General features: G+C 29.6%; 1 long non-coding RNA gene across 2 annotated transcripts; it reads right to left on the minus strand.

Annotated features, from left to right (window-relative positions):
• Positions 1-311: 311 nt before the first annotated feature.
• On the minus strand, positions 312-9,348 carry LOC146998485 (uncharacterized). Of its 2 annotated transcripts, XR_015039459.1 has the most exons (3): positions 9,005-9,118; positions 8,027-8,184; positions 312-7,569 (listed from the first exon to the last, which is right to left on the minus strand). It is a non-coding gene; the product is annotated as an uncharacterized LOC146998485 (long non-coding RNA). The 2 variants fall into 2 exon arrangements; XR_015039458.1 differs by having other exon boundaries at positions 8,027-9,348.
• Between the last annotated feature and the right edge of the window lie 965 nt (positions 9,349-10,313).

Genomic DNA, 10,313 nt, shown 5'->3' on the forward strand with positions numbered 1-10,313 from the left:
GTCATTTTAATTGCTGAAGGAAGAATGAGCGATTCTCCAATTGTATGAGGTTTTAAATTTTTTGCAATTAAATATGAAACTTTTAAGAATGCCTGTAAATCCTTCTCAGGAACTGTTGTATATTTTTTCAAAAATACATTTAAATTTTTCATGCTCTCAGCTCATTCCTTAAAAAAATTCTTCAGATTTATTTACTTAATCTTTATGCTTAGTTTCTGAGGTACTTTTCAGTTTCACTGGCGCAAATCGCGCCAAGCAGACTTTGTTGGTGACAACATACAATATACACATAAAAAACGTTAACAAACATAAGTTCTAAGAATTTTTTATTTTGAAGGCATAAACATTTTAATATCTTTTAAAATTTTGTAAAAAGCCAATAAATAAAGATAATAAATTTATAAAAAGACATTAAGAATTTACTATGTTTTCATGTTTCAACATCTTGATTTCTCGGTTTGTATCACATGATCTCATCTCACGTAAACTACGCTACAAAAATCTAATTCTCTCAGTAATTAACTACATTAATGGTAAGTTAAATCTTAATTTAATTCATTTGGAATACAAGTTTGAATGCAAGAATTATTTCAATTCGTACAAATAGCTTACTCAGAAATTATGTAGAACCGCAGTGCTTTACTTCGCTACTGCATTCTCATTAGAATTGATGAATTTAACCCTTGATTTTGCCTTTTCTATATTTTTGCCATCGGGTGAGTGGTGTGATTGCAGTCTAACTGACTTAATTAACGCGAATGGTCTTGGGGCATTAAATTTAATTATCTTGTAAAAATTCTATGTAGTTGTATGCCAGTATTGAAAGAAACAATCAATCTGATAAGAAATGGCTGCGACTTATGTTGAAAATGAGGCGTTGGAGGTTGGCAGAGAAGATATTCCGTTTGGCATCAGTAGTACCATTGTTGGCGACTTTATTGTTTGTGGTGGCAAAACGGGAAAAGTACCATTTCTAAATGTGTTTTTAATTTCGCAGATTTCATGCTTTCCACGTGCCAAGTTTTCACTGCATTTAACACACAACGGATATTCATTTTCCATTGATAATGCAACATTTAAAACAGTATAAAATAAATTCTTCTTGATATTTATTCAATTTTTTTAGAAGTAGAAAGCCAATGGTTTCATTTTTGTTTGCATTTTCATTAACAGTTTTTCTCTAAGTTTATTTGATGTTGGTCCATCCATCCTTTCTCTTGTGAACATTGGGTATAAAATTGCAACTAAAACAAAATTGTTTTTATTATCCTTCGAGACACTACTGAATTTTCCAATGCTTAGGAAATATTATGTGCTTACTTGACAACAAATTTGATTAGAAATAAGAAACATAGTTTTAATGATGCGTATTGCAATTACAAATTGCATGCAAGACACTACTAAGATAGCCAAAAAAACTACATCTAAGCTGCGCGTATGCAATTGCTTTGAAATTTGATTCGAGCTGTTTAGAAATCATGAAACATAACATAAATCAAGTGGAAAGCAATAAAATCAAAATTAAAATATGGAAATGTTTAATTTAAAATTACTGGTAAATGTTAAAAAACATCCAAAATTCTCTTCAAATTCCGTATATCTTTTATTGTCAAATAAATTTCTTTGAATTTGGTGACCTCCCACAAATTTGTTCATGACTCCCAGGTTAAAATTTTGTAAAAAACAATACAAGTTATCAATTGCATTTTGAAAAAAAAAAAAAAATGATTTCAGTCTTGTCTTCAACAGAACAGCATGCAATAGAGTATTTTCAAATTTATGGAAAAGTATGACTTATGTGAAAATTGATAAACATTGGCTGTCCAACGGGAAAAGTGAATTACGGTTTAATGTGTTATGTTGATAGCTTGTGTATTTTGATTATCTAACTAAATACAGAATTATCCGTTCCTTCAAACTTCTGCTAGAATAACTGCTAGAATATCTATCCTATTTCAGATGAACAGAAAGCAAGTGTTGTATTCTCATTTAACAATTACAATTCTCTTGCATAATATTTACAAGGAATGAGTTAGTTTATTTAACTAAAGTGCAGTCAATTTTATTGCTTATTTACATGAATGATGTATCACACAATGCTGTGTAGGCTGGTGACCTAGCGATGATGACTCAAAACGCAGCTCTGCATTCAGGCATACACTCCTTACAAGAATATAACCATGCACTGGAGTCCTAGTTTCAGCAGGTACATTTTGTTGTGGTATGCAATCTCTTTGAGTCCTAAATTCTAAAAACTTTTCCACTCCTAAATTCCAAAAATTTTGCTACTCGATATTTCTGTAAATTCCAAAATTTTGCACACCTGCCATAACTGCACTGGCTGTGGCCTCAGTTATTCAATGTTCCAACAAAATCAAATATTGTAACGTTATTTTAGACCAGACTTTCTTAAACTTTAGATCGCAACCCCCATCTACAGCAGGGGGTCGCAAAAAATTTTAGTAGTTTTGGTATTTCTTAAACTTAATATAATAATTTTACAATTACACAATATTTTTACATATTTCTCTGAAAATAGATATAGATAAGACAATACAAACAAAGAGAAAAACAAAAATGTTTCAACACATTCTCTTTATAATATAAATGTTCATTTTACTTGCTTTGCACATGACCCTGTCATTTCGTCTGTTTCTTAATTAAAATTTTCACATTGTTCTAGGTCTTAAAAATGAGAAATTAAAGATAATGACCTAAAACTGCAATACTATCTTACAATACAAGTGAAAAAATTGACAGTTTCACTCGCACATGTGTCAGATTTTCGCGATGCATATGGGGTCCCACAAAATTTTCGTAAATATTTTGGGGTCGTGAAAAAAATCTATGATAAAAAAGGGTCACGACTGAAAATAAGTTTAAGAAGCCCTGTTTTAGACCAATCAGTTTCCTGATGCCAACCCATTTTTTTGCCTGTTTTGTTTCTCAGCCGAATTATGTTTCTGTGGGAATTTTTGTATATTTTTACTGTTTCAGCTGAATGGAAAAACATGCTAAAATGTTTCAAATGACTATTAGAAGAGAATCAAATATCCCACATTATTAACATCTTTATTTATCTCCTGTTTTGATTCTGAGTTATGTTTTTTGATAGAATTTTTCCATATTGCATATTTCAGTTCAACAAAAAATCAACTTTTAAAATATTGAGGAAAAGCATGTACTAAAATGAAAATTTGGGATAAATAAATATATAAATTAGTTTTATCTAGGAGTTCTTATATATAGTATATAAAGAAATTTAGAACCAACTTTTCACAAAAACTAAAAAATTGAAGTTCAAATGATATTCATAAAATCCTATAAATGTGGAACAAGAATAATTTAAAATGTAAAAATTAACACGTTGACTGCCGCGTGCATTTTACGTTATTTGCCCATGACGCCAACTTGAAATTTTTATTATGCAATATATATTATGTCGAAATATTATCTAAAGAACATAGTTATATAATTGTGCTTCATGCTGGGAGTCATCAGCGACCTCCAAACATCTGTAGACCATTTTTGTGATTTATAATTTAAATTTTTACGATTTATTATTCTTCAAACCATTATAGTAACAATGGTACTATTTAAAAATTTATCAGTATCAATATTTATTCTAATTATGTATTTTACTATTGGTCGCGTTGCTGGTGACACCCACGGCGCTGTAGCCAAGTCGAATGCAGGTCATCGGTGACCCCCACGGCAATCAACATGTTAAAATAAACGATCACAGAGCTATGTCGAATTTAATTACATTTCCACTTTCTTCTTCCTTGCTTTTCTGTATCCAGAATCAGCTGATGAACCATTTCAATATATTTTTTATCTTAATAGTTCACCAAAAAATTCTAGTCCTCCTCAAAGCGAAGGAAAATCATTGAAAATATCTTCCGATTTAAAAATATTTTTCTAAAGAATTATCTAAAAGAATCTAAAAAGAAAAGAAAACATGCCCTTAAAAATGTAGAAAAAATTAAAATCCTGCAGTGGAAAATCTTTGAAAGTTCAAAATAATTTTAACGCAAAACTTTTCTAGAACCTCTTATCAAACAGCAGTAGCAAAAGAAAATGGGGGGGAAGTAAAATCATTAAAAATATCTTCCAATTTAAAAAGATTTTACTAGTCTGAACAGGATTTTATCAAGTTAATGTGAATTTCAATTTTTATTCTTTCTGAAAAATTAGTCCTAAATTTCTTTCTTTATATATTTACTGATCAATTTTTAACAGCATAATGCACAAAAATTTTTGGAAGGATTATAAATTTTCCTTTTAAAAAATTATTTGTATATACATAGTCCAAACACATCTGTATACAGTGGAATTCATTTAACGCGAAATATCGGTTAACATGAAATAATGCAACGGTCCCGACAAACTACTATGTATTTTCATGCATTTTGTTTCTCTTAACACGAAACAAAAATTGCTTAACACGAAAAGATATCCTTTCTGGAAATGAACAAAATACAGAAAACACTGGCATCGCAGGCAAGATTTAAGCAGGGTGTGAAATGAAAGAGAGGTGGTTTCACATGTTTCGTAGAAAAGAGGCTAATTTGGCTTTGAAATACCCTCGGAATAGCCTGTGACACGAGCCAGTTTTGTTTATCTACGTTACTTTCGCCTTCCACGTCTACAAACACCACACAAACATCTCATCTCTCATCAGTTAGCTTTGGAATTCAGTGATGAGTACATGGCAGTGTGAGTAAAAATTAGTGAGTTTGGCTCATATGTTGCACTGCATACTATTCAACGACTCCGAGGATGAATAAAAATTATTTTCATTACACGATTCTCAAAAGTATCAGATTCTTTGGCACCGAAAGAAATGGAGAAGTAGGATATTGAAACTGAGCTGATACTTAATGAAATAATTGAGAAAGTTTCTGTATTAATGAACTGTCCTACTGTACTATCGGAAGAATTCATTGCAGTAGTTTATGATAATGTGTGTACAGCCCCAATTATGGCCGACAAAATTATTTTGGAGTTTGTTCAAAGCTAAAAAGATATCATTGATGCAGATTCTGATGACGAAAATAAAATGAATGCAGTTCCTGTTCCCACATTATCTGAAATAAGGAATATCATAAAAAGTATGGACAGTTATTTCGACGCACATTCCAATGGTGAAATGAATAACAAAATGTTCGACATTGGACAATTTGATGCTAAAAAAGACAATGCAAAGAAAAATATCAGATTATTTTCCCAAAACTCAAGGTTTTGTTTTTCAAAAACTTCAAAATTTTGTATTAAATTCTATTAAGTTCTTGTGGATGTTTTTGTTTCATTGGTTTTTATTAAATACATGCATACATACATATCTATGTAAATAAAATGTACTCTAATAAGCTTAATTTTATTGAATATATGCTTTTTTTTTTTTTTTTTTTTTTTTTTTCTTTTCAATATTCTTTAACACGAAAAAATATTTCAGTCCCCTCAGTTTTGTGTTAAATGATTTTCACTGCATATCTGTTGCACGTAAATCCCTTTCTTACATAAAATATAAATGTATATATAGAATAACTAAATAAATTGTAAAGGAAGTTTAATTAGCAACTATGAAATCTTAAAAAGTACATAGTATGAAATTTATAATGGCAAACATTAAAAATAGATGAAAGTAAATAAAATTTAAATTATAGAATATACTTTATAAAATTAATAATAAGTGGTTAAAAATATATTTTTTAATTACTTAAAACATGGAAGTTATTTGGCAGAGATTGTTGCATATAAAATTACTACTTCAAATTTTCAGATTACTATTGTTCATATTTAAAGTCTCAACTTGCAGTCTTAATCCACATAACAACCATTGTAAAAATCACCCGTTATCATATTCAAAGATCAGCAGCATACATTTTTTCAAAATCGTGCATAATATTAAATATTCACTTTTGATAGTCAAGTTGATACAAAAAAACTACTGTTTTTATGGTTTTAGACTAGTAGTTTATTCCTCCATTCACTTATCACAATATTTCATTTTTTATATGCTCGGCTATCCAAAATTTCAAGAGCTTTCCGGATATTTTTTTGTTGAGTTTTTACTGTACATACATTTGAGCATTTACATTGTCATTGCACAGACACATACTTGAAGTGAATTTACTTTTACAGCTAAACTCGGGAACTGGAAAACAAAAAAAGTACTTATTCGGAGATTGTATTTCTTTTTCGTTCATGAAAATTAAAGTTCATTACACAAACATGCATTCACACTGCACAAGCATGTATGGAAATTCTTAATACATTTAGTAATTCTGATAATTGATTACGCATTTAGTAAATAAATCAGAAAATATCTTAATGTATAACAAATGAATAAAGTAGCTTTTATAAAACAGAGCATAATACCACAGTTACGAAGATATTTAATGTTATAAAGCTAGGTAATTTAGTAAAATTGTTCACCAAAGCAATCAATTATGAAGTTCCTTGTATATCTTTATAAATGAACTTTATTGCTGTTTTAAGCAATTAAACAACTGTTCCAGGTTATTTTAAAAATTTTGAAATAATACACTAAAAGAAACATTACAATGTATTAATCTATTTGTCAACCTTGATTTTGGCACGAAAGTCTGCAGAATGCTTCCTAGTTTTTAAGCACATAGAGGCACTGCAATTCTTTCTTATTCCTTGATCTGAAGTTTTCTGTAATTGTTTTCTTTATTTAAATTGCTGTATTGGCACACATACAATTTTTGTATAGTGGCTTCAGATGTGGATAAGTTTTTCGAACACTTTCGTTTGTTTTACTGGGGTCGCTGAATTTTGCGATGAAATGCAGCACATTTATTGCCGAGTATCACCTTCCAGATTTTTCATACTGTTAATGTATACATCAGCAGTGAATTATTCTTCTCTTTCCTCAAATACACTACGGCGATAAAAAATAACCATTCACTAAAGATTTTGCGTAAATTCCCACTCATAATAATTTAAATTCGAAAATCTTACAATTAGCACCTAAACACACTATTTAGCAGCACAATTCTTTCGAAAGCGCGCCGTAGTAGTCAAAAGTGGGGTAGGCGTCTTGCCAGGTGAAACTAGTCGATATTTCCGTGACGTCAAAAATTCGAAAAGTGGGGTAGGGTCAGTGCCTGCAGTAATGTGGACTGCATAAAGCAATTTTACACATCCATCAGTGCATTTTAAATTCAAAAACATCAAGATATTGTCTTTGTGCACAACGTTCCAAAATGTAGAAAATGTATATTGCGTACAACAGGTTAAAAGTTCATTAAAGTCTGAAAATGTCCTCGATTTATAATACTCAGCAGCTGATAATTTACTATGAGCAATAGCTTTCATCATGAGGTTTGCTTCTCGTTCCATTTTTTTCTCATTCGGACTTTTTCTCGAACTACCAGCTTGTAAAGATAAATACGATGGACAGCCATCAAATATGCTAGGAAAAGCGCCTTCTTTTAGTTTTGGTCTCTGCAGTGAAGCTTTAATGATTTTCCCATTTTTTTCATCGAAAGCTGATGTTTCTCAGATGAGGTCATCAGGTTGAAAATGTTTATGGCACACCTATTAAGTAAAAGGAAGACATCATGTAACTAACTTCTTAAAACAAGCAACTGTAAAGCAAGATCGGATCACTTTCCTTATAAATAAAAACATTCAAGTTTTGGTAATGCTTTGGGCAGGTTAAATTTTAAATGCATATATGCAAACTAAAATTTTCTTTCAAATATTTAAGGATCAGTTAACACTACATATAAAAAATCTGATCATGACAGCATACGACCTCCCGCCTAATCTATGGCTTATACAGCAACGAGCTTCGAAGTATCATTTGCCCTTGATTGTTTGTAAATTAAATGTAATTTGTTGATTCATCAAATAGAAAACTATACACAGAAACCTATTTATACATGTTGGCGGGAGGTAAAAATTATAGCTTGCAGAAAGTTTCCATAGCAGACTAAGAATATTCTACCAACAATTTATTGAATTTTAATAAATTAATTAGGATTACACCTACCCGAGAATATGGAGTTGCTGAGAAGTCCTTTCTAGGTATATTTCTTAGCCACCTCTCTCTAAGAGCATCATTTTTGGGAAAGGAAAATGTATGCACCTTTTCAGTACCTTTATAATTTCCCCGACAACCAGTTACACAGCATTTAAATGGCATATTTTCTGTAAAAACAGTACAAAAATCAGTTATATAAATACTAAATGTTATAACAATTTAAATTTGCATAATTATACATTGAAATTCGATACACCATAAACCAACGGTGGAGAATTTCAAATGTCATTCAAACATTTGAATGAATGAGACTTCAAGAAATTCGTATCTGAAGAACATCTAAGCTTCTATTAAGATATCTATTATTATACTGAAATTATTACTCGCATCAATGATGATAATTTTGATATTTAAAACATGCTGAAACAGTCAAATGAAAATAATATCAAACTTCAGGTGAATCAATCATGTTTAGAATATTTAGAATATTAAACAGTAAAATATATACCTGAAATCTGAAGAAAGACTTTGTTTGGTAAACTAAACACTATTTATGGAATGTTAAGATGCTTTAATATTTAAATACATTGTATGCAAATACACAGTATAAATTTAAAAACCACATAAAATACATCTTTCAATAGTGATAAGTTAATATATAATTAAACTCACAATAAAACAAACGTTTTTACTAGACTGTTCTTCAAATACTGAACGCTTTGATCACATAACTTTAAAAGTTTGCCATTCTCACTTATACTTACACTCATTATACAATGCACTCACATTTATTCTACACACTCACATATTAGCGTACATACGTTTGTTAACTGATATACGTAATTATTAATTTAACTAGATTTATTGTATAGGTTTGCTTTCAATTACATTTTTAAAAACTCTTAAGCTTTATATAAATGATTAGGTTAAAAATTCGTAAAACAGTAATGAAATAATAAAAAACTTTTATAAAAGAAAATACGTAACATTAGATACTGCACACATAAAATTAAAACTTCGGTGATGCATTTAAACAAAAGGTAAAAGCGCAGAATAGGCTGCATCAACAAAGTTCAGCATGAGGAGCTGCGTGACGCCATTAAATGGGTGGGACTAAGCTTATGACGTCACAATGTAGTCTCGCATTTACACTACGTGTACTTTCTATTTTCTCTTAAAAATAACAATAATAAATTGTTTATTATTGTAAATTAATATCAAATTCTTTACTTTTAATTTACATTTATAACATTTAAGTTTAGGCGTTACTGATAATAAGTATAATAAATCGTTTATATTTAAAATTACCATGATACAGTGAGCGAATTCTACCAATTATTAAAACGATAAACAACGTCGCAGTCTCTAATAGTTGTAGAGCTTCAATATTAAATTATTATTTTTTTATTAATTTTTTTATTTATACAAATAAACTTTTTTTTAAAAAAAATTTAAATTCATATTGTGGAACATTTCAATTTTATCATTTTTACAAATTACTTTCTTGCTACGTAACGACATAATTCCTTACATACCAATAATTAGACAATTTTCATTATTTCTAAAAATTTTAAACTTTACGTTAATAAAAAAAGAATATTTTTTATTGCATATGAACATCATTACACAGCTTTCATATCAGTTTCTAAAATTCCTAAATCACGCTATATTCTGTGCAGGCATGCTAGAATTCTACGCATTAATAAATAAAAAAATCTAGAATTCTACGCATTAATAAATAAAAAAATCTAATTTCTCAGAATGAAAGAAAATAATATAATAAAATAAATACTACAAACTTGGAACACTAAGCAATGCTTCACATACGCACACACACACACATATTATTTGCAATTACGATACCAAACACTACGTACTAAAATATGGGGTAAACGTTACTTCAAGGATTAAAGTTTACAGTTTTGCTACTGTTGAGTCGATCGTCGTACTATCCATATATATCGTAAATCGGAAAACGTTATAAACATATCGAAAAACAAAAAATTAAAAATACAATTTAAATGAAAAATTATGTCTTAAATATAATTCACAATTAAAACAACAATACAAATTTAAAATACACAAACGATATGTTAAACATTGCACATAAATAAAGTTACATTACTCCTCGACATCACGCACAACCTCGTTTTCCCTTTTACACAACGATCAGTATTCGCTCGAAAAACATTAAAGAATTCCACAAACTCGGTTCCTTGTGCTCATTTATCTATTTTCACTTAAAGAAAAATCAGAGAATTGCTCAAACTCGGCATTGCGCACCACATTGGCTTTG

Source organism: Stegodyphus dumicola, chromosome 2 (genome assembly GCF_044657685.1).
Source record: "Stegodyphus dumicola isolate Sdum_Otavi_A_Nest chromosome 2, ASM4465768v1".
In the NCBI taxonomy this organism is placed as follows: Eukaryota; Metazoa; Arthropoda; class Arachnida; order Araneae; family Eresidae; genus Stegodyphus; species Stegodyphus dumicola.